Source organism: Carcharhinus amblyrhynchos, chromosome X (assembly GCF_965287045.1).
Source record: "Carcharhinus amblyrhynchos chromosome X, sCarAmb.v2.hapA, whole genome shotgun sequence".
Classification (NCBI taxonomy): domain Eukaryota; kingdom Metazoa; phylum Chordata; class Chondrichthyes; order Carcharhiniformes; family Carcharhinidae; genus Carcharhinus; species Carcharhinus amblyrhynchos.
In genome coordinates this window covers 16,410,958-16,432,334 of record NC_137359.1, presented here as the reverse complement: position 1 = coordinate 16,432,334, position 21,377 = coordinate 16,410,958, and the positions used below count along the sequence as shown (strand labels likewise).

The 21,377-nt window shown below is 46.7% G+C and overlaps 1 protein-coding gene across 3 annotated transcripts in view; it reads left to right on the top strand.

Annotated features, from left to right (window-relative positions):
• The first annotated feature begins 3,355 nt into the window (after nucleotides 1-3,355).
• LOC145361936 (nuclear receptor subfamily 4 group A member 1-like) overlaps nucleotides 3,356-21,377 on the top strand; it is a 58,166-nt gene continuing 40,144 nt past the window's right edge. For 2 of the 3 annotated variants that reach the window (XM_080217921.1, XM_080217922.1), the window contains exon 1: nucleotides 3,356-3,588. The gene's annotated coding sequence lies outside the window, so the exon portion shown is untranslated. Of the gene's footprint in view, nucleotides 3,589-3,977; nucleotides 4,000-21,377 lie in introns of those variants that run through there. The other variant, XM_080217923.1, reaches the window with a different exon arrangement.

The window sequence follows — 21,377 nt, the reverse complement described above, 5'->3', positions numbered from 1 at the left end:
ATCCTAACAAAATTCAAGATGCAAAAATTTATGATCTGGGAGGGCTCCATAAAACACTATGGAGTTTCTGACCTGAACCAAAGCAAATTCTGCAAATGTATTGGTCATCTGTTGAAGCTCACTTGGAACATTATTTGCTGCAATCATCCAAACTATAGTTGGAATGTGAGCTGGAGTATGGCAAGAGCATAGGGAAAGATTCATTATACAACAAATAGAACACACTCAGAGTTGAAGGGATCGCAATGGAGGCTGCAATGGAAAGTCTACTCTCCAGAAGCGAATGTTTCTGATTTCAATGTGGATTACAAACCTACCCTCCCCATCTTCTCTGCCTGTCCATGATTCCATCAGTGGACAAGTGGCAGGTGGAATTTAATGCGGAGAAGTTCCACACCATTCATTTTGCCAGGAAGAACCTGGAGAGACAATATAAGGTACAATCCTAAAGGGAGTGCAGGAGCAGAGAGATCTGAGTGTGTATATGCATTGAAGGTAGCAGTGCAGATGGAGAGCATGATTAATAAAGCATACAGTACCCCAGGCTTTATAAATAGGGGCAGAGAGCACAAGAGGTTATGCTGAACTTGTATAAAACACAACATCAGCTGGAGTGTCGTGTGCTGCTCTGGGTGACACATTTTAGGAAGGATAGAATCATAGAATCCCAACGGTGTAAAAGGAGACCATTCGGCCCATCACGCCTGCACCAACAACAATCCCACCCAGTCCCTTTGCCCATAACTTCATATATTTACCCTACTAATTCCCCTGACACTAAGGGGCAATTTAGCATGGCCAATCCACCCTAACCTACACATCTTTGGACACTAAGGGGCAATTTAGCATGGCCAATCCACCTAACCTACACATCTTTGGACACTAAGGGGCAATTTAGCATGGCCAATCCACCTAACCTGCACATCTTTGGAAACTAAGGGGCAAATTAGCATGGCCAATCCACATAACCTGCACATCTTTGGAAACTAAGGGGCAATTTAGCATGGCCAATCCACATAACCTACACATCTTTGGACACTAAGGAACAATTTAGCATGTCTTGCCTGAGCATCACTTGCCTGGATGGGTGCAGCTCCAACAACACTCAAGAAGCTTGACACCATCCAGGACAAAGCAGCCCCGCTTGATTGGCCCCCCATCCACAAATATTCACTCCCTCCACCACCGACGCTCAGTAGCAGCCGTGTGTACCATCTACAAGATGCACTGCAGCAACTCACCAAGGCTCCTTAGACAGCACCTTCCAAACCCACCACCACTTCCATCTAGAAGGACAAGGGCAGCAGATACCTGGGAACACCACCACCTGCAAGTTCCCCTCCAAGCCACTCACCATCCTGACTTGGAAATATATCGGCCGTTCCTTCACTGTCACTGGGTCAAAATCCTGGAACTCCCTCCCTAACAGCACTGTGGGTGTACCTACACCACATGGACTGACTGACGTCCAATAACAATCCTGGAACTCCCTCCCTAACAGCACTGTGGGTGTACCTACACCATACAGACTGACTGATGTCCAATAACAATCCTGGAACTCGCTCCCTAACAGCACTGTGGGTGTACCTACACCACACGGACTGACTGATGTCCAATAACAATCCTGGAACTCCCTCCCTAACAGCACTGTGGGTGTACCTACACCACATGGACTGACTGATGTCCAATAACAATCCTGGAACTCCCTCCCTAACAGCACTGTGGGTGTACCTACACCACATAGACTGCAGCAGTTCAAGATGGTCACTCACCATCACCTTCTCCAGGGGCAATAAAAGTAGAAAGTGCTGGAAAAACCTAGCAGGTCTGGTGGCATCAGTGAAGAGAGAAGCAGAGTGAATGACCAGAATCTTTTTACCATTCACTCTGGCAGGATTTTCCCATCCCGCTGCAGTGAACGGAGATTTGGCTGACTGCCAAATTCTCCACTCTCGCTGCATCGGGAGCCTGGCATGAGTGACCAGTAAGATCACGTCCAATGTTCCCAGAATTCAAGATGGCATTATCCCATTGGGAGGCTACATCTGAGTGTGGCCCCCAGCAGACATTGTGTTTACCGTTGCCCCATTCCGCTGATTCCCGTCTGTGTAGCTTTTTTCCTGCCGGTGTGACTGAATTGATTCGTACGTAAAGCAAGGGTGAGTGAAGTGAGGTGTGTCCTGATTCCACACAACATTGAGTGTGAGAGCCATGCGCTCCCTCTGTGTCCAAAGTATCAATATTTCTTCTGTTTTTACCATTGTGAGTTGATGACAATTCCATTAATATAGAAATGATGAAGTATTTTCTATAACTCGTTCTGGAATATTCAGCGTGGATTAAATATATTGAATCTTATTCATGGAGACACGGTTAGTGAACAAGCCCGGTTTCAATCTCACGGCCACTGAGATGGATCCTAAGATGTGCAGGTTAGGTAGATTGGCCGTGTTAAATTGCCCCTTAGTGTCCAAAGATATGCAGGTTTTTGGTGGATTGGCCATGCTAAATTGTCCCCTTAGTGCCGAAAGATGTGCAGGTTAGGTGGATTGGCCATGCTAAATTGTCCCTTAGTGTCCAAAGATGTGTCGGTTAGGTGGATTGGCCATGCTAAATTGTCTCTTAGTGTCCAAAGATGTGCGGGTTAGGTGGATTGGCGATGCTAATTTGTCCCTTAGTGTCCAAAGATGTGTAGGTTAGGGTGGATTGGCGATGCTAATTTGTCCCTTAGTGTCCAAAGATGTGCGGGTTGGGTGGATTGGCCATGCTAAATTGTCCCTCAGTGCAGCCGAACAAAAGTTTGGCGACTGGGGGATTTTCACAGTAACTTAATTGCAGTATTTAAGTCCACGTGTGACAATAGTGAAGAAAAGTAAACAAAAACTTCCTCAGGATTGGAGGTAGAGACGCCCACATTCCCATGAATGAATATATTTTTTTAGAAAAATCATTGGCATTTGTTCTTGTGTGTGTGCGTGCGTGATGGTGTTTCTCTCCCTCTGTTGTTTGCATTTCTTTATAATGAAAGAAGGCGAACCCAGAGTCTAAATATAGCTGCAGGTGAGTGGGCGGAGAGAGGGGGGGACACCCTTAGTCTGTCCCACCACATTCCAGCACCTTGCCACTATATTTAGCTCTCTCCTGTGCGTCAATGGAGCTCCACGCACGTCAGCCACTGGGCACAACCAAGCCATTGGCTCCTGTCCCAGACGGGTACCGCCCACAGGCAAAGGGCTTGACCAATAGAAGCTGGTTTGGCTCCCTCCCCACCGCCGCCCCCTTGAATGCCCCGCCCTCCCAGACGTAATTGTCATTTTATTACAAAGTGATATTGACAAGGAGAGATTCCCAGAAACTGGGGAGACTGTCAGTCAGTGAGGGAGACTGCAAAAGTTCCTGGAAAAAAAAACACTCCCACGGCAAGTCTGCAGGTGTCTCCAACTTGATGCTCACCTCTGCATTGCTGTGTAACTGCAATCATCCATTGGGAATTTTTTTTGGGGCGGGAGTTTAAAAAAGAGCTATTTCTATGCATCATTTTGATCTGGATTCTTTAAAACAAACCTATTAGACATATATTACAATCAGGTATGTATTACAAATATAATTTGCTTTCTGATAACTTTTTTTCTCTCAATTATGAATTCACATTTGGAGGTAGTTTATTTACCAGTTTACAATTTCAGTCCAAAGGGACTTCTGTTCTGGTAAGGAATGTTTTAAAGATGCGTTTCACACTTTACTCTGTTGTGCTGAACACTGTCTAAGATATGTGTTTTACACTTGTGTCCATCTCCTGTGAACGTGCTTACTTTACAACTGTGCAGTCACTGTGTTCTTGGCATATCTGAAGTGCTGCTATGTGTATCACACAAGTGCTTTCATTTGCTCGTGTTTTGTAGATGCGTGCACAGGCAAGAGCTGTCATTCGAAGAAGGGCATTGTGCTTTCTGTTGTGGCTTTACCGGCGAGTGTGTTTTGGACTGAGTCCCCGTGAGGGTAGGGTTTTGTAATATTAATGACCCGCACGGGAGATAGGGTCAGCAAGGGATGGTTGCTGGGAGTGTCAAAACTGTCAAACATTTTTTTGCATTCAAATGTTGGGGCTTGGCCCCTGTGCCAATCCCTCTGGCTGCAAATTGGATAGGAACCAGTGTTAGCTTTTATGCTGTTAAAAGTTGTGGAAAGGCAGTGCTGGTGGAGTAGGGTTTTAACTGCTCAGATCAAAAGTGGTGCATCAGTCACAACTTTGGATGGCAGCTTCAGTGAGGTGGTTTCTACAACAGCTGTGAGACTGCTCAGAGAAAGATTTTATTTTTAGCTTGCCCTGCTTTCTCCTGAGGGCAGTGATTCGTGCTGTGTTCGCTGTATCTTGGGGACTGGTTGACCTCCTGTAGATCTCACCCAAGTAGCTGGGTGCAAGTCCGAGTGATGAAGACTGCTGGCCATTCGGCCAGAGGTGGCCTCGTACTGTTTGCCCAATTCTGCCCTCACCTGGCACCCACCCATGCAGGGAGCAGCAGCGGTGGGAACCAAAGGTGACCAAGCCCCCCTGCTCCGTGTTTTAAGGGGGATCGCCTTGTGTTGACAGTTCACCCACCTCTTGCCCCGCCGCTCTGGAGCAGTCCATGAGAGACCGATCCAGGTTTGAACGATTTGAGTAGGACTGCAGATGAGTTAAAGTTATTTTACTAGTCACAAGTAAGGCTGACATTAACACTGCAATGAAGTTACTGTGGAATTCCCCGAGTCGCCACACTCCTGTTCAGGCCAATGCACCCAATTTCAATGAAGTCCACCAGCAGAGATGGAGTCGCAACATTATCCTCACTGATTTTTAACCCCCACACCCTGGGTGGCACAGTGGTTAGCACTGCTGCCTCACAGCACCAGAGACCCGGGTTCGATTCCCTGCTTGGGTCACTCTCTGTGCGGAGCCTGCACACTCTCCCCGTGTCTGCGTGGGTTTCCTCCCACGGTCCGAAAGATGTGCTGGTTAGGTGAATCGGCCGTGCTAAAATTCTCCCCCACCCGACCAGGAGTGTGGTGACGAGGGGATTTTCACAGCAACTTCATTGCAGTGTTAATGTCAGCCTACTTGTGACATGAATAAATCAACTTTAAAGCTTATTATTGTCTCAAGGTCTGTCAGCCCCCACTCCCTCTCATGTGTCACTTGTCCCAACTCCCTCATCCAAACAATGTGGCGATGAGGGGGATTTTCACTGTAACTTTACTGCAGTGTTAATGTTAGCCTACTTGTGACACTCATAAATAAGCTTCAAGCCCAATGCCCCACCGGATTAAAGTGTCCCTTATTTCATTTCATGAGAGTGATCTGTCGCCCTGGCGTGAGTGCTCTGCCTCTTTCTCTCTGGACGGTTGAGACCAGTTCTGACAGCCCAGTTTCCTCTCGCCCAGCTAAGATCAGGTAACTGAATGCAGACTGGGGATTAAAATAAGTCTGTCTAAGCTTAGCATTGGAGCAGTTAGTGAGCACCGTGCCATTAAGTCACTTTGAAAAGCATCCCAAATTCTGGTTACGGAAAAGAGAGAGAGAACAATGTAATAATTGTGTTTGCAACTTTGCAATCAACCAACTAATAAAATTCTACACCAGTTGAAACAATAGAAGGTAGCCAGGGGTACTTTTGTTTAGGATTGTGACTGTGCCGGAATTTTGTTACTCCAACCCATATAACATGTTAAAAGTTTGAAAAAAAGCCAAAAGGGCATATCCGTATGTCAAACCTTGGTGCAGACACACAGGTATGTAACTTTGGGCGGCACGGTAGCACAGTGGTTAGCACTGCTGCCTCACAGTGCCAGGGACCTGGGTTCGATTCCCGGCTTGGCTCACTGTCTGTGTGGAGTCCGCACATTCTCCCCGTGTCTGCATGGGTTTCCTCCGGGTGCTCCGGTTTTCTCCCACAGTCCAAAGGTGCATGGGTTAGGTGAATTGGCCATGCTAAGTTGCCCCTTAGTGTCCAAAGATGTGTAGGTTAGGGTGGATTGGCCATGCTAAATTGCCCCTTAGTGTCCAAAGATGTGCAGGTTAGGTGGACTGGCCATGCTAAATTGCCCCTTAGTGTCCAAAGATGTGTGGGTTAGGGGGATTGGCCGTGCTAAATTGCCCCTTAGTGTCAGGAAGATTAGCAGGGTAAACACATTGGGGTTATGGGAATAGGGCCTGGGTGGGATTGCTGTCGGTGTAGTCCCAATGGGCCGAATGGCCTCCATCTGCAGTGTGGGGATTCTGTGATTCCATTTCAAAATGCAAACATTCATCAAGCAACTAAATTTGAGAGGGAATGTTCTGGATGAAATCTAGGAAATGCGATACGGAGAATGCCAGGAGAAAAGGTGACTGACAAGTGTAAAGCTAAAACAGATTAACAGATGCCTTTTAAAGTTAAGAACATGATCTTCTCCTGCCACTTTGATCGTGCGTGCCTGCTGTAAGGACACATAATTTTCACAGTAACTTCATTGCAGTGTTAATCTAAGCCTACTTGTGACACTAATAAATAAAATAAAACACACACTGGGACCAGAAGTAGGCCATTCGGCCCCTCAAGCCTGCAATACCATTCAATAATCTCATCTGATTGGAACCTCAACCCCACATTCCCCCCAATAACCTTTCACCCCCATGTTAATCAAGGATCTATCTCGCACTGCCTTAAAAATATTCACTCTGCTCCCACTGCCTTTACTTTAAAAAAGATTATTTATTAGTCACAAGTCGGCTTACATTAACACTGCAATGAAGTTCCTGTGAAAATCCCCTAGTTGCCACACTCCGACGCCATTTTGTCTATACTGAGGGAGAATTGAGATCATGGAATCCCGACAGAACAGAGGAGGCCATTTGGCCCATCAAGTCCACACCGACACCAATTCCATCCTATTCCTGTAACCCCATAGTCCCCTTGACACTAAGAGGCAATTTAGCATGGCCAATCCACCTAACCTGCACATCTTTGGACACTAAGGGACAATTTAGCATGGCCAATCCACCTAACCTGCACATCTTTGGACACTAAGGGACAATTTAGCATGGCCAATCCACCCTAACCTGCACATCTTTGGACACTAAGGGGCAATTTAGCATGGTCAATCCACCTAAGCTACACATCTTTGGACATTAAGGGACAAATTAGCATGGCCAGTCCACCCTGACCTACACATCTTTGGACACTAATGGACAATTTAGCATGGCCAATCCACCTAACCAGCACATTTTTGGACACTAAGGGACAATTTAGCACGGCCAATCCGCCCTAACCTGCACATCTTTGGACACTAAGGGGCAATTTAGCATGGTCAATCCACCTAACCTACACATTTTTGGACACTAAGGGGCAATATAGCATGTTTCATATTTATAAGGTGTGATCATATCATATCCCTAAATTTGAAAGGATTGCCCCCTCTGAACCCAGCCGCTGCAGCCTCCTGCCAACCTTTGGTCAATCTGTCATGGCGAATGTCGGGGAACGGGCTTGAGACACCTCCTGTGAGCTGTCAGCTGGCGAAAGGGCAATGTCAAATTTGTCCTGGATTTTTTCTTGGCAATTGAAGATGTTTTAAAAGTGTGTGCGTGAGAGTGTGCGTGTGTGAGAGCCTTCAACGCTGTTATTTCCACGAAGCTCATCTCCAAACTCCGTGGCCTGGGCCTCGGTACCTCCCTCTGGGACTGGATCCTGAACTTCCTAACCCACAGACTGCAGTCAGTGAGGATAGGCAACAACACCTCCTCCACAATCATCCTCAACACCGGTGCCCCACAAGGCTGTGTTTTCAGCCCCCTACTATACTCCTTATACACCTCTGACTGTGCGGCCAAATTCCCCTCCAATTCGGTTTTCAGATTTGCTGATGACATCACTGTAGTGGGTCGGATCTCAAACAATGACAAGACAGAGGACAGGAATGAGATAGAGAATCTGGTGAACTGGTGCAGCGACAATAATCTCTCTCTCAATGTCAACAAAACGAAGGAGATAAGTCAACGACTTCAGGAAGCGTAGAGGAGAAATGGTCGAGAGCTCCAAGTTTTAAGGTATCCAGATCATCAACCTGTCCTGGTCCCCCCCCATGCTGACGTCTCTACTTTCTCAGAAGTCAAAGGGAGTTAAGCATGTCCACTGCAACTGTCACCAATCTCGATATTTGATCATAGAAAACCTTCTTTCTGGTTGTATCACAGCTCGGTATGGCTCCTGCTCTCTGACCAAGACCACAAGAAACTACAAAGGGTTGTGAACAAATCCCAGTCCATCACGCAAACCAGCCTCCCATCCATTGACTCTGTCTACACTTCCCGCTGCCTGGGAAAAGCAGTCAGCGTAATTAAGGACCCCACACACCCTGGACATTCTCTCTTCCACCTTCTTCCATCGGGAAAAAGATACAAAAGTCTGAGGTCACGTACCAACCAACTCAAGAACAGCTTCTTCCCTGCTGCTGTCAGACTTTTGAATGGACCTACCTTGCATTAAGTTGAACTTTCTCTACACCCTATCTGTGACTGTAACACTACATTCTGCACCCACTTCTTTCTTTCTCCCCTACGTACTCTATGAACAGTATGCTTTGTCTGTATAGAGCGCAAGAAACAATACTTTTCACTGTATCCCAATACATGAGACAATAATAAATCAAATCAAATATTAAGCTGATCTTTCTCTACACCCTATCTGTGACTGTAACACTACATTCTGCACCCTCTCCTTTCCTTCTCCCCTCTGTACTCTATGAATGGTATGCTTTGTCTGTACAGCGCGCAAGAAACAATATTTTTCACTGTATCCCAATACATGTGACAATATAAATCTTTTCTGCACACTTTCTAGTTTAGTAATATCCTTTCTATAATAGGGTGACCAGAACTGTACGCAGTAACATCGCTTGTTGGCGGTGACCCTGGATTTTAAAAGCAGGAAAGCGTTCCCCTGTTTAATAATATTGTACACGGATAGAACGGTGATACTTGATATTTGACCTATTTCTGTATGTGCTGGTGGCAGTGTGTCATTCGTAACACCCAAGTTACTGTTGAGTCAACCCAACCACTAGGATCTCACTACCCCAGTTTAGAAAGACATTCATCTGTCTATTCTAAATAAACCTTCAAGGAGTCACTGGCTTGCATCAGAGTTATCAAGCAAAAAAACAGGCAAAAATACCAGGTGGCAGAGTAGTTAGCACTGCTGCCTCACTGCTCCAGGGAATAGGTTCAATTCTGGTTTCAGGTCACTGTCTGTGTGGAGTCTGCACGTTCTCCCCATGTCTGCATGGGTTTCCTCCGAATGCTCCAGTTTCTTCCCACAGTCCGAAAGACATACTGGTTAGGTGCATTGACCATGCTAACTTCTCCCTCAGTATACGCAAACAAGCTATACAGACAAAACATACTGTTCATAGAGTACATAGGGGAGAAGGAAAGATGAGAGTGCAGAATATAGTGTTACAGTCACAGATAGGCTGTAGAGAAAGCTTAATATTTGATTTATTATTGTCACATATGTTTCGAGGAACTGACGAAGATGATTGATGAGGGTAGGGCAGTGGATGTTGTCTACATGGAGTTCAATAAGGCCTTTGACAAGGTCCCTTTTGGCAGACTGGTGCAGAAGGTGAAGTCACACCAGATCAGAGGTGAGCTGGTAAGGTGGATACAAAACTGGCTTGGTCAAAGAAGACAAGAGGGTAGCAGTGAAAGGGTGTGTTTCTGAATGGAGGGCTGTGACAAGTGGTGTTCCTCAGGGATCAGTGCTGGGTCCTTTGCTGTTTGTAATATATACAAATGATTTGGAGGACAATATAACTGGATTGATTAGGAAGTTTGCGGACGACACAAAGGTTGGTGGATTTGCGGATAGTGATGAGGACCATCAGAGGATACAGCAGGATATAGATCAGTTGGCGACTTGGGCACAGAGATGGCAAATGGAGTTTAATCCGGACAAATGTGAGGTAATGCATTTTGGACGGTCTAATACAGATAGGAAATATACAGTAAATGGCAGAACCCTTGAGAGTATTGATAGACAGAGGGATCTGGGTGTACAAGTACACAGGTCACTGAAAGTGGCAACGCAGGTGGAGAAGGTAGTCAAGAAGGCATACGGCATGCTTGCCTTCATCGGCCGGGGCACTGAGTTTAAAAACTGGCAAGTCATGTTGATGTTTTATAGAATCTTAATTAGGCTGCACTTAGAATATAATATTCAATTCTGGTCGCCACACTACCAGAAGGATGTGGAGGCTTTGGAGAGGATACAGAAAAGATTTATCAGGATGTTGCCTGGTATGGAGGGCATTAGCTATGAGGAGAGGTTGGAGAAACTTGGTTTGTTCTCACTGGAGCGACGGAGGTTGAGGGGAGACCTGATAGAAGTCTACAAGACTATGAGAGGCATGGACAGAGTGGATAGTCAGAAGCTTTTTCCCAGGGTGGAAGAGTTAATTACTAGGGGGCACAGGTTTAAGGTGTGAGGGGCAAGGTTTAAAGGAGATGTACGAGGTAGAATTTTTTACACAGAGGGTGGTGGGTGCCTGGAACTCTTTGCTGGGGGAGGTAGCGGAAGCAGATACGGTAGTGACTTTTAAGGGCCGTCTTGACAAGTACATGAATAGGATGGGAATAGAGGGTTATGGTCCCTGGAAGGGTAGGGGGTTTTAGTTCAGTCAGGCAGCAGGGTCGGTGCAGGCTTGAGGGCCGAAGGGCCTGTTCCTGTGCTGTAATTTTCTTTGTTCTTTGTATGTATTGGTATACAGTGAAAAGTATTGTTTCTTGTGCACTATAAGACAAAGCATACCATTCATTGAGTACAGAGGAGAGAAGGAAAGGAGAGGGTACAGAATATAGTGTTACAGTTACAGATAGGGTGTAGAGAAAGATCAGCTTAGTATTTGATTTGATTTATTATTGTCACATTTGTTGGGATACAGTGAAAAGTATTGTTTCTTGAATGCTATACAGGAAAGCATACCGTTCATAGAGAAGGAATGGAGAAGCTGCAGAATGTAGCGTTACAGTCATAGCTAGGGTGTAGAGAAAGATCAGCTTAATATTCGATTTATTATTGTCAGATGTATTGGGATACAGTGAAAAGTATTGTTTCTTGCACACTATACAGACAAAGCATACCATTCATAGAGTACATGGGGAGAAGGAAAGGAGAGAGTGCAGAATGTAGTGTTACAGTCATAGCTACGGTGTAGAGAAAGATCAGCTTAATATTTGATTTGATTTATTATTATCACATATATTGTGATACAGTGAAAAGTATTGTTTCTTGCGTGCTACAAAGACAAAGCATACTATTCATAGAGTGCATAGGGGAGAAGGAAAGGAGAGGGTGCAGAATGTAGTGTTACAGTCACAGATAGGGTGTAGAGAAAGATCAACTTAATATTTGATTTGATTTGTTATTGTCATGTATTGGGATACAGTGATAAGTATTGTTTCTTGCACACTATACAAAGCATACCATTCATAGAGTACATAGGGGAGAAGGAAAGGAGAGGGTGCAGAATATAGTGTTACAGTTACAGATAGGGTGTAGAGAAAGATCAGCTTAATATAAGGTAGGTCCATTCAAAAGTCTGACAGCAGCAGGGAAGAAGCTGTTCTTGAGTCAGTCAGTACGTGACCTCAGACTTTTGTATCTTTTCCCTGACAGAAGAAGGTGGAAGAGAGAATGTCCGGGGTGCGTGGAGGTCCTTAATTATACTGGCTGCTTTTCCAGGCAGCGGGAAGTGTCGATAATGGATGGGAGGCTGGTTTGAGTGACAGACTGGGCTCTGAGCGAAAATGTTCCCCATTTGAAGTCAGCTGTGGCACACTGGGATGCACTCTCATGCTTTGTGTCCGAAGATTGTGTGTTGAAACTGTTCATGGTGGTGAGTGTGGGATGAAGGCTGGCATTCTGCTGAGGTACTGAGAGAGGGCATTATTTCGAATACTTTTCTTTTGAACCTTGCCAAATTCCCCTCGATACAGACAGACTTCACTCACCTCCCGAAGTCGATGAACCATTGGGTGCCAGGAACCTTGCTGCACTTAACCCAAGAGGCCTTTTCTCTTGGAAGAATGAACTGTGGCCCACCTCATCCTCCACCCCTGGGTCCAGGTTGGCTGACAAAGCATCGTGCTTGAGGGGCCAGAACTTGAGACCTTGCTAACCTGCTTTTCACAAGGCAACATTAAGATGCCAGTCTATCATCCATCAGGGCAGCACAGTGGCACAGTGGGCAGCACTGCTACCATACAGCACCAGGGATCCCGGTTCGATTCCTGGCTTGGGTGAATGTCTGTGTGAAGTTTGCTGGTTCTACCTGTGTCTGCGTGTGTTTCCTCCGGTCTCTCTGGTTTCTTCCCACACTCCAAAGATGTGCAGGTTAGGTGGATTGACCATGCTAAATTGTCCCTTAGTGTCCAAAGATGTGTAGGTTAGGTGGATTGGCCATGCTAAATTGCCCCTTAGTGTCCAAAGATGTGCTGGTTAGGGTGCATTGGCCGTGCTAAATTCTCAATCAGTGTACCCGAACAGGAATGTGGCGACTCGGGGATGTTCACAGTAACTTCATTACAGTGTTAATGTAAGTCTACTTGTGACACGAAATAAACTTTAAAACCACAGATGGTAATTGGCACATTTTCACATCAATTAAAACGATTTGTTTCCCTATATATTGTGATGTCAATCCCCAAGAGCAGACTCGCCAGCAGGAATAATTAGTTTCCTTTGCAAGAGCTCCATTTAAAGATTGTTTACACTATAACAAAATGTGACAGCATGCCCAATGCCCCAAGGTGTGAATATTCCACCATTTTGAGGGATTGACATTTCTTTCTTTGTCTGTTTCCTTCACAATCTCTCCACCCGCCAGCCCACACCTCCCCAGTCCATTTCCAAACTGAAGTAAATACAGATTGGAAACCTTCTCTTGTCTCTTCACCAGCCAGTTCAGGAGGATCGTGACAGCAGTTCAGGGCTGACCAGAAGCATGACTTAAGTTTCAAGTTAATTTATTAGTGTCACGAGTAGGCTTACATTAACACCACAATGGAGTTGGTGTGAAAATCCCCTACTCACCACACTCCTGTTCAGGTACCCTGTGTGAGAATTTAACATGGCCAATCCACCTAACCTGCACATCTTTGGACACTAAGGGAAAATTTAGCATGGCCAATCCACCTGACCTACACATCTTTGGACTGTGGGAGGAAACTGGAGCACCCAGAGGAAACCCACACAGACATGGGGAGAACGTGCAGTCTCCACACAGACAGTCACCCGAGTCCAGGTCCCTGGCGCTGTGAGGCAGCAGTGCCAACCACTGTGCCACCCAAAAGAAAAGCAGCGTGTGGGCTTGTGCCCAAATCCAGGATTGAACCAGACACGTTTCAATCTTCAGTTGAACGTGCTCCCAACTGAGCTATTTCAGCATGTACCTCCAGACTTCTCCCTTCCTTCTCCCTGCTGTGGGACAGATATGGCCTTCAAGCTCATGATGTACTGGATCTGTAACGATCACACAATACTGATGCGTGTCACCAGCGGAGGTGGAGTATGTCTCTGAGCTGGCTGGCCCTGGGTGGTTGGCTGCAACAGGCCAGTGTACATTGGTGCCAGTCCCCAGGCTCATTCAACGGGCAGGGGGTAATGGCAAGATGGACATCCTTGTAAAATCGTCCGCTATATCCATATGATCTGATCAACTAGCATTGTGGTGACACACCACCACCCACCCCCCCCGCCATGTGAGAAGCTGAAAGAGGAACCAACCACTGATGTGTGGGACTAAACAACTCACGTTTACACAAGACTCTCTAAGCACAATGACAGTGTCCCGAGACTAACATTCAAACAGAATTTGATACTGGGCTGCAAAAAGAAATATTAAGGCAAGTCACCCAAAGGTTTGATTTGATTTGATTTGATTTATTATTGTCACCTGTATTGGGATACAATGAAAAGTATTGTTTCTTGCACACGATACAAAGATACTGTTCATAGAGTACATAGGGGAGAAGGAACGGAGAGGATGCAGAATATAGTGTTACAGTCACAGATAGGATATAGAGAAAGATCAGCTTAATATTTGATTTGATTTATTATTGTCGCATGTATTGGGATACAGTGAAAATTATTGTTTCTTGCACACTATACAAAGCATACTGTTCATAGAGTACATAGGGGAGAAGGAACAGAGAGGATGCAGAATGTAGTGTTACAGTCATAGCTAGGGTGTAGAGAAAGATCAGCTTAATATTTGATTTGATTTATTATTGTTGCATGTAGTGGGATACAGTGAAAAGTATTGTTTCTTGCACGCCATACAGACAAAGCATACCGTTCATACAGTACATAGGGGAGAAGGAAAGGAGAGGGTGCAGAATATAGTGTTACAGTCATAGCTAGGGTGTAGAGAAAGATCAGCTTAATATGAGGTTGGTTGATTCAAAAGTCTGACAGCAGCAGGGAAGAAGCTGTTCTTGAGTCGGTTGGTACGTGACCTCAGATTTTTGTACCTTTTTCCTGATGGAAGGTGGAAGAGAGAATGTCTGGGGTGTGTGGGGTCCTTAATTATGCTGGCTGCTTTTCCAAAGCAGTGGGAAGTGTAGACAGAGTCAATGGGTGGGAGGCTGGTTTGTGTGATGGATTGGGCTTCATTCATGACTCTTTGTAGTTTCTTGTGGTCTTGGGCAGAGCAGGAGCCCATACCAAGCTGTGATACAACCAGAAAGGATGCTTTCTATGGTGCAACTGTAAAAGTTGGTGAGAGTCGTAGCTGACATGCCAAATTCCCTTAGCCTTCTGAGAAAGTAGAGGTGTTGGTGGGCTTTCTTAACTATAGTGTCAGCGTGGGAGAGCCAGGACAGGTGATCTGGACATCTAGAAACTTGAAGCTGTCAACCCTTTCTACTTGCTCCCCATTGATGTAAACAGGGACAAGTTGTCCTCTATGCTTCCTAAGTTGATGACAATTTCCTTCGTTTTGTTGACATTGAGGGAGAGATTATTGTTACCGCACCAGTTCATCAGATTCTCTATCTCATTCCTGTACTCTGTCTCGTCATTGTTTGAGATCCGACCCACTACAGTGATGTTATCAGCAAACTTGAAAATCGAATTGAAGGGGAATTTGGCCGCACAGTCAGAGGTGTATAAGGAGGGGGCTGAGGACACAGCCTTGTGGGGCACCGGTGTTGAGGATGATCGTGGAGGAGGTGTTGTTGCCTATCCTTACTGACTGCGGTCTGTGGGTGAGGAAGTTCAGGATCCAGTCACAGAGGGAGGAGCCGAGGCCCAGGCCACGGAGTTTGGAGATGAGTTTTATGGGAATGATGGTGTAATAATAAAGGGAGGCCAAAGAGGTAGATTTTAAGGAAGAGATTGAGAGAGAGATAGAAAGAGAATTTGGGCAGGGAAGTCGAGAGGTTTGGGTAGCGAAAGACAATGGAGCAGTGTAAAAGAAAATGGAGGAATTGGACAAATGCAGAGGGACATGAGGTGTGAAGGAGATTACAGAGATTGGGAGGGAAGGGTGGGTATTTTAAAATTCCCGGATCGGGAGCCAGTGTAGATAGGAAAGCACAGGAACGACAGGTGAATGGGAGACAGACTTTTGAATGCGTGTATTTTTAAACGATCAAAGAGCATTTTCATGCTTGCATGAGTAGGTAGCCAGGCTACCTCACATTTGGCCTCACCTCATTGCGTCATGGCAACGTCCGTTAAACCCAATTCTGTGCGTTCCAAAGGATTTTGAACAAATGATGTCACAAACTCTAGAATAGAAGTTGCAGCATTATAACGTCATCTCTCACACCACGGAGATCGAGGGTGTTAGCGTTGTTACAGAGTCTCAGGCCAGGTGGGTCAGCGAAGAGTCGTGGCAGTAAGTACCCCTTTTCTTTCCACTGGCTTCACTTTGCCTTGTTTTCCAAGCCTATCTGAACTGGCATGGTGCCAAGCGGTCTCCGTCCAAGTTATTTACCCTTTCAGCTTCTCGTTGGCATGGCGAGGAGTGACCTACTGAAGGTAACCATGGCGACATCCACTGGCGGGTTTCACGTTGGTCTGCGTGCAAGGCAGGCTTGACGTGAGATGCTGCTTTGTAACCTCAACACCAGTTGGCAATGCCTGGGAGCACCAAGAGTCGTATGTCTTCCTTCTGCCCTGTAGGGGTTCTGTGATTTCTCAATCTCAGCCCTAAGCAGGCTACCCCTTCTCTTGGTCTTCATATTCTAGATTCCTTACCCAGGGAAAATAACAGCTCTGTCACTGCCCTGTCAGAGTATGGTACACTATCTTTTTCGTCCCATTGGAAAGTTCATGGCAGACACTGATGGCTACAGTGAAGAAAACTGGTCAAAAATAAGATTCATTTCTTGAAATTAATAATCTGTTAGATTGTATGCAGCATAAGCAGTCGGTAGAAATAGCAAACTTTGGGTTTCCTCCGGGATTGGATTGGTCATGCTAAATTGCCCCTTAGTGTCAGGGGAACTAGCTAGGATAAATGCATCAGGTTAAAGGGATAGAGTCTGGGTGGGATTGTGGTTGGTGCGGACGCGATGGGCCGAACGGCCTCTTTCTGCACTGTTGGATTCTATGATTCTATGATTCATAAGAGTCTTTGAGGAGCCACACCTTGTGAGGTTAAGGTGGGCACAGTTGGCACCGTCTCCGTACACACGGTGACGTCTTGTTTCTATTTCCCACCGCCCCCTGCCCTGGTGAGGTGCCCGCTCTCCCTGGCGAGCTTGCTTGTTCGCCCATCCCACACCCAAACGGGAAGAATGTTCCTGATGGTGGGGGGAGCCCAGAGCTAGGGGTCATAGTTTGAGGACTGGGGTGAGGAGACATTTCTTCACCCAGAGGGTGGTGAGTGTGTGGGGATTCACTCCCACGGAAATCAGTTGAGGCCAAAACGTGTGATGTCAAGAAGTGGTTAGCACTGCTGCCTCACGGCGCCAGCGTTCGATTCCCGGCTCAGGTCACTGTCTGTGTGGAGTTTGCACATTCTCCCCATGTCTGCGTGGGTTTCCTCCGGGTGCTCCGGTTTCCTCCCACACTCCAAAGATGTGCAGGTTAGGCTGATTGGCCATGCTAAATTGTCCCTTAGTGGCCCGGAATGTGTAGGATAGAAGGATTAGCGGGATAAATGTGTGGGGTTGTGGGGTTAGGGCCTGGGGTGGGATTGTTGCTGGTGCAGACCCGATGGGCCAAATGGCCTCCTTCTGCACTGTTGGGTTTCTATATGGAGGGGGAAGAAGGCAGGATCAGGAATTTAATGATCAGCCATGATGAGAATGGTAAGGAGTCTCACAACACCAGGTTAAAGTCCAATGGGATTATCCGGCTGAGGGAGCAGTGCTGCGAAAGCTCGTGATTCCAAATAAACCTGTTGGACTTTAACCTGGTGCTGTGAGACTTCTGAGTGTGCCCACCCCAGTCTAACACTGGCAACTCCACCTCAAGTTGGTACTGAATGGTGGAGCAGGCTCGACGGGCAGAGTGGCCGACTCCTGCTTCGAGTTTCCTCATGGTGTGGCTGGGCAGGGACGAGGGGCGTCGTGGGCTAAGGCCAGTCCTGACCACAATTGCACAGCGTGACAGGCCAAGAGGAGAAAATGAGGTGACTCAGTGGCGAGGTGGGTTATTGAGGAAGGAACAGTCTTTATTCTGCCACCAGGCCTGACTAACTGGCTTTGGAAGTGCTTCAAGCCTACTTAACCGAGGGAGGGAGTGGCTCTGCTCTGACATCTCGCAAATTCCGAGCTGCATAATTCAGGAATAAGGATTACCTCGGAGGCTCATTCTCTGCTGTGGATTTCTTTTCCTCTGTAGGATCTATTTTCCCCTCACTTGAAGGGCCACAGTCACAGAACAGGTGCCTACTGATGTTGAACGTGGTAGAAAATGTTGAGTGTTGAAGCCAGTTGATTCCAGGCCTGAACTGGAAGGCCAAGGAAGATACCAGGCGTCCCTGAGTTTTTTAGGACTACTGGTGTTGTTTTCTTTATCCTTTCATGGGATGCAGGCATGGCTGGCTATGTCAGCATTTGTTGCCCATTCTTACATGGTGGCACAGTGGTTTCCACTGCTGCCTCACAGACAGCTGGGTTCGATTCCTGGCTCAAGTCACTGTCTGTGCGGAGTTTGCACGTTCTTCCCCCGTGTCTGTATGGGTTTCCTCCAGGTGCTCCAGTTTCCTCCCACAGTCAAAAGATGTGTAGGTTAGGGTGGATTGGCCATGCTAAATTGCCCCTTAGTGTCCAAAGATGTGCAGGTTAGGTGGATTGGCCATGCTAAATTACCCCTTAGTATCCAAAGATGTGTAGGTTAGGGTGGATTGGCTATGCTAAATTACCCCTTAGTATCCAAAGATGTGCAGGTTAGGTGGATTGGCTATGCTAAATTGCCCCTTATTGTCCAAAGATGTGCAGGTTAGGTGGATTGGCCATGCTAAATTACCCCTTAGTATCCAAAGGTGTGCAGGTTAGGGTGGATTGGCCATGCTAAATTGCCCCTTAGTGTCCAAAGTTGTATTGACTAGATGCATTGGCCATGCTCAATTCTCCTTCAGTGTGACGATTCTTCACAGTAACTTCACTGCAATGTCAACATAAGCCTACTTCAGACTAATAAATAAACTTAAGAAAGTGACAGAACTCTCCAAAGGCAGTCAAAGACATTCCGTCAACCATCATCGTATGGGCGTCAGGCAGGGGAGTGGGATTGATTGGACTGCTCCACTAAGAAGCCTGCACAATGGGCCAAATGGTCTCTTCCGACACTGTAAATCACTCTGTGGGTGGGATCTTACGGCCCGAAACCATAGAAACCTCCCCGGGGCCTATGGACCCTTTCATTGTCCGCCCCTCGCCTGCTCCGATTCCCGTGGCAGGCGGGACAGGAGGATTGCGGCTCATGAGGAAGGGTAACATATACTAAACCTTTGGGAAAGCCACTTGCAGCTAGCTGACTGCTCCTTCTGCCTATCCAGTAACTCCCGGGCTAATGAATGTTACACCGAGCAAGAAGTCCTTGTAATCTGTTTGCCTTTTTTTAGCTCGGAGAGATTTAGTATGTGTCAGTGTAGGATGCCAAGTTGATGGTGTCCTTTATGTTGGAGGACACACAGGGTGCACCCTTCATATCACTTTGCACACATCTGAAGTGGTATTTTGGTTGTTACGTTCTGTGCCAAGGGGACCTCTTATACTTTTGGAGATGGTTTAGATGACCATTGTAAAAGGCCAGCCCCAAGATTCAGAACGATGCAGCTGGCACATTTCATTTATTATTTTAATAACTTGTTCCAACTTAAGACAGAGAGAAAAAAAGAAACCTCAGTCGTCTTTGAAATTAAATAGAAAACCTGAGGGGTACAGAAAGCTGAACTTTGAGATTACACATTTGCAGGAAAATCTGACGGTGAGACTGTGGATGAGCTGTCGCAGGGGTGGGTTCAACAAAAGGTTGGTTTCTGCCAGAGGTTTTGGAGTTAAGTAGTTGGGAGCCGCAATGGCTGAGGCATGTTAGTCGAGAGATCTCCCTGGGTTAGCAGTTAGGATCGAATTCCATGATTACTTCCTCAGTTTCAAAGTTTATTTATTAGTGTCACAAGTCGGCTTACATTAACACTGCAATGAAGTTACTGTGAAAATCACCTAGTCACCACACTCCTGTTCAAGTACACTAAGGGGCAATTTTCCATGGCTGATCCACCTAACCTACACATCTTTTGACACTAAGGGGCAATTTAGCATGGCCAATCTACCTAATCAGCACGTCTTTGGACTGTGGGAGGAAACCGGAGCACTCGGAGGAAACCCATGTAGACACGGGGAGAACATGCAGATTCCACACAGACAGTGACCCAAGCTGGGAATTGAACCCGAGTCCCTGGCACTGTGAGGCAGCAGTGCTAACCCACTGTGCCACCGTGCCAGGTGTAAACTTCTTCCCAGCTATTCCTGTTGACAAACATTGCACTGCAGATTGCTGTTGAAGCAATTGCTCCCCCATCAATCAGATAACAAACATTCTCCACTTTGATTATGAGCAGCACGGTGGCACAGTGGTTAGCACTGCTGCCTCACAGCGCCAGGGACCCGGGTTCGATTCCCCGGCCTGGGTCACTGTCTGTGCGGACTCTGCATGTTCTCCCCGTGTCTGCATGGGTTTTCGCCGGTGCTCCGGTTTCCTCCCACAGCTGTGCAGGTTAGGCGGTTTGGCCATAGTAAATTACCCCTTAGTGTCAGGGGGACAAGGTAGGGTAAATGCACAGGGTTGCGGGGATAGGGCCTGGGTGCGATTGTTGATGATACAGGCTTGATGGGCCAAATGGCCTCCTTCAACGGATTCTATGCACCTTTCAGTGGCTGGATTGTACAACACAGTTCAGGAAATTCCCTTCAAATTGGCTGCAGAAGCTTAACAGGGCCACCAGGTGGCCCCCAAGCCAGATGTCTTATCCCAGTTGAAAATCCCAGTTTGCCCTTGTGCAGAACAACCATGATTTAAGCACAGGAACCTCTTCAGACTATCTGCTCTTTGTCAATAAGAGGCATGGCGCTGTAGCGCGTTGAGGAGAACGAGCAGATTGAGGGGAAACGTCTCTTTTTGAGGGGTTGAGGGCTATGGTCGCATGTTAAGGTATGATCTAGCCAGCTGGCTTAGCACAGAATCCCTACAGTGCAGAAGGAGGCCATTCGGCCCATTGAGTCTGTACCGACAGCAATCCCATCCAGGCCTTATTCCCATAACCCTACGTATTTACCCTGCGAATACCCCTGAACTAAGGGACAATTTAGCATGGCCAATCCACCTAACCTACACATCTTTGGATACTAAGGGGCAATTTAGCATGGCCAATCCACCTAACCTACACATCTTTGGATACTAAGGGGCAATTTAGCATGGCCAATCCACCTAACCTACACATCTTCAGACAGTGGGAGGAAACCGAAGCACCCGGAGGAAACCCACGCAGACATGGCGAGAACATGCAAACTCCGCACAGACCTGAGTTTGGAATTGAACCCAGGTCCCTGATGCTGTGAGGCAGCAGTGTTAACCACTGTGCCACCGTGCTGCTCACTAATCCTCCAGAGAAGCCGACCAGGAGGGAATTTGCCGAGAGCCTTACTTAAATCCGTGTCGACAACATTCATTGCTTATGATGTCGTCCATTTATTGAACTCCTCAGGTAAACGGGGAACTTGACAACAGGTTGGCCTGGGCTTTGCATATTGCATTCAGGCCCTGTCAAGAGACGGAGCTTGGAAGTTTTAAAATTCATGTGACATGGGTGTCGCTGGTCGGCCAGCATTTATTGCCCACCCT